General features: G+C 43.3%; 1 pseudogene; it reads right to left on the bottom strand.

Annotated features, from left to right (window-relative positions):
* Nucleotides 1-1,064: 1,064 nt before the first annotated feature.
* Nucleotides 1,065-2,295, bottom strand: LOC102499136 (COP9 signalosome complex subunit 5 pseudogene; annotated as a pseudogene).
* Between the last annotated feature and the right edge of the window lie 1,717 nt (nucleotides 2,296-4,012).

Here is a 4,012-nt window from a genome sequence, read left to right as displayed (position 1 = left end):
GCTTCAGCGGGAGAAAGTGAAATTACCAATGCTCCCTGACAAGTTTATGGGGACAATGCCCCCAAAGAAATCAGCAGTTTACAAATGGAAAACTCAGGAATGGAGAAGGCGACATTGAAAATGACATGCTCCATGACAGACAACCCACATCAGTTCATGAAGAAATCATTCCTCTTGTTCACACTCTAATGGAAAAGGACCGACAATTAAGAGTAGAAACAATAGGGAACCAACAGTTAGCGTAATGGCTATGTCGCTGGACTCCCACGTAGTCGACCGCGGTTCGTGTCCCGGACCCGGTGGCTTAAAACTCACGCCGGGCGCGTGTGCATGCGTGCCCAAGATCCCGAGAGGAGAATGGAGGAGAAGGGATTGTGGCGTGACCATCCCCCCGGGGGGTGAGTGCTCGCTTTCTGTCTCTATGTCTCTCTCTGTCTGGCGAGCACACGCGCCCTACAGTGAAAATCTCTCAAAAAAAATAAAAAAAAAATAAAAAAAAAAGAGTAGAAACAATAGTCAACACCATCTCAGTAGACTTCTCAACTGGTTCAACTTCGTCAATTCCAACTGAAAAATTAAAAGTTGAGTAAACTTTCTGCTTGATGAGTACCAAAGTTGTTGTGCCCAGATCAGCTGCAAACAAGAGCAGAGTCTTTCGATGGAAATTTTAAACAAGTGGAATCAGGGCCAGTGAGTGGTAGTTACGGTACTGGACTCCCACAGGGCCAACTGTAGTTCAAGTCCCAGACCTGGTTGCTTGCTTTCTCACTTTCTCTCAACTGTCTTCGGTTGAGTTGAGTGCATGTGCCTTATATCAAACATGAAATAAAATAATAATAGGAATAAATAAATAAAATAAAAACTAAAACAAGAGGGGAAAAAAGTGGATTCAAGATCCTGAAACACTTCAAGAAATGTAACAGGAGATGACTCATGGCTTTACCAGAGAAATAGTGACTAAGAGGGGAAAGTGGCCAGTCAAAGGAAAAGTGGCCCAGTCGAGACCAGAGGGGGTGGCAACAGTTCTGGGGGGTGCTAAGAATAGTGTCTGGTTGCTATGAGTGTTTTTTTTTTTCATTTTAAAGAGTTTTATTACAAGATGTTAATATTCCAGACACTTCAGAGCACCTTATACTTCTAATCAGATGTTTGGTAATTGGTTTTAAAGTGTTACTTGAGTATTTTACTCACACCGGCTTTCAGGCGAAAGTACTATATTCAGTAACAGTTTAAGAGATATTAATTTGATTAAACAGTTTATCCTTAATAACTTGAGACATCAATCCATGGATAGCTTCTATGGCAGTTTTACAGCTGTCTCTTGTAGCTCTGGCAAGTTTGTCTCCTGATTTTCGGTCACGTGTTTCTAAACCCAACATGAAACTCCCCCTTCCCAGCTGAGCTTCTGACTGCTCTAACTTTTCAGACAAATCAAAGATCTGACCTGTGGTGTAGTCTGCATTAGTAAGCAAACTAGAGGAACTCAGCGTATTCACCCAGTATTTATTCCACAAAAGCTCAAGCAATTTGCGATCCAATGAGGATTTGAAATATGAAGCTTCTAAGGCATAATATTGTCTGCAGTGTACACCGAAGTCTTCTATTTTATTAAGTGGGATAGTCTGGTACTCAGAAGGTCCTTCATCGGGAGGTTTGTAGCCCTTTGGGTATGTCCTAAAGGCTCCAAGATTCACTTTCCCTGCAGAGATTGTTCTTGTTGGATCAATGACCACTGCTACAAATGGTTCTTGGAACTGCTGATTGAGCATCTGAGTACTAACATCAATTCCAGAAAGTCAGCAGCCATAACCAGGGTGGCTGTGGTACCAGCCAATTGCATTTTCAAGGCGGCCAACCTGTTTGGCATTTTCTATGTATGCAGCCGTGTATTCATAGGCAGCAGCCTGAGCATTTACTCGGGTTTCAGCGCCCTCTACAGGCAAAGCAAAACTGTCCATGATGATCACGGTTTCACCGGCCACCTTTCCTAGCATCTGTCCCATCACTTCCAAGTTGCCTCCTGATCTGGCATCATCACCATTTTCAGTAGAGCCAGTGCTGAGATCTTGCAGTACCTAAAGTAATGGTGATCCTTAGTCCAGGGCTTCGCCTCTAGGATTTCTTGCTGCTGTTTCTTGTCATATTTGTAGATTTCATCGATACCCTGGGCTTCCTGCATGTTGTTGGCCAATTCCCAGGTTTTTCTGGGCCATGCCGCTCCCAGACGTCGCCTTCATCGAAGATTTAGAGAAGTTGTCGCTTCCACAACTGGGACGCAACTTTATCTTGCTAGGGCTCCAGGTGTGGGCTCCGGACCCTTCCCATCCCAGGTGCAAACTCTTGCTAGACTCTCCAGGCCTGGTTATTATGAGTGCTTTGATAAGGTTAGCCAGAGGCTGGGAAAGCTCCACCAGAGTCCTTTACCATGGCAACGCGCCTGCTCATTCCTCTCATCAAACAAGGGCAATTCTGTGAAAGTCTGGATGGAAGGTCATTAGGCCTTATTTGGTTCCTTCTATTAATAAGTTCTTTTTGGTTCCTTTTTTTTTTTTTTTTTTAGGTTTTTGCCGGAGAGCATTTGTGCTCACTGGAGAGAGACAGTGAGAAATCACTCCCCAGTGGGGACCAGCAGTTAGCGTAGTGGCCATGTTGCTGGACTCCCATGTAGTCGACCGTGGTTTGCGTCCTGGACCCGGTGGCTTAAACTCATACCGGGTGCATGCCCAGGATCCTGAGAGGAGAATGGAGGAGAAGGGATTGCAGCGTGGCCATCCCCCCTGGGGGGTGATTTCTCACTTTTTGTCTCTCTGTCTCTCTCTGTCTGTCTGGCGAGCGCATGCGCCCTATAGCAAAAACCCCTCTTAAAAAAAAATCACTCCCCAGTGAAGACAGCCATGCTGCAATCCCTTATCTGCTGCTCTCCTCCTGGGATTCTGGGCACACACACAACCGTGTCCGGTGTGATTTTCAAGCTACAAGGTCCAGAGCTCGAACTGTGGTTGGCAATGTGGGAGTCTAGCTCCCAACTACCACACCACTTCCTAGCCCCTTTGTTTCTGAATTTTAAAAATTAATTAAGGAAACTCATTTTTCTTCAGTTACAAATGTACAAAAGGCTGTACTGATATTAAATTCCAGGGACCCTCGATTCTGTAGGGACAGATTTTATGTTAAAGAAATAAAGCTTATATTTTTTATTTTTGTCTTTTAATTCTATTTTTCCATGAACTTTTAAAAAATCTTTTTATAACTCCTGGTGCTTCTGTTTCTCTGGGGAACCCTGCATAATATAATATCCAAACTGCAGAAAATCAAAAGCAGGGGACCAGCAGTTAGCGTAATGGCTATGTCACTGAACTCTCATGTAGTCGACCACGGTTTGAGTCCTGGACCCGGTAGCTTAAACTCACGCCGGGTACGTGCGTGCGTGCTCAGGATCCCGAGAGGAGAACAGACGAAAAAGGATTGTGGAGTGGTCATCCCCCCTGGGGGGGGGGTGATTTCTCACTTTCTGTCTGTCTCTCTCTCTGTCTTTCTGGTGGTGAGTGCACATGCCCCATAGCAAGAACTTCTCAAAAAAAAAAACAGACAAAAATTTGGAAGAGGCTGGTGCTCACCTATAAAGGAACAAGGGTAAGAAATACATTAGACTTCTCTTTTTTTAATTTTTCTTTTTAGAGAATACTTTATTAGTTTCTGTAATCAAACCCATGTAGATAAAACCTTACATATTTAATACAATGTGTTGCTCCTGTACGAATGGAAAAAAAATTAAGTTTAACCTTTCTAGACCAATATGGCTGTTAATTGCTGTACAATGCCAACTCAACACAGTAAACAGGGATACTTTTTCCAAAGTTGACAGCACAGCTAAAGTTTCCAAAAATTCAAGTTTTATATATATATATATGTGTGTATGTATGTGTGTATGTATATATGTGTGTATGTGTGTATGTATATGTGTGTATGTATGTGTGTATATATGTGTGTGTATGTGTGTATATATGTGTGT

This window comes from Tupaia chinensis, unplaced genomic scaffold, assembly GCF_000334495.1.
Source record: "Tupaia chinensis unplaced genomic scaffold, TupChi_1.0 Scaffold141320_1, whole genome shotgun sequence".
In the NCBI taxonomy this organism is placed as follows: domain Eukaryota; kingdom Metazoa; phylum Chordata; class Mammalia; order Scandentia; family Tupaiidae; genus Tupaia; species Tupaia belangeri.
The sequence above is the reverse complement of the archived record's forward strand: the minus strand, read 5'-3'. Positions and strand labels throughout refer to the sequence as shown.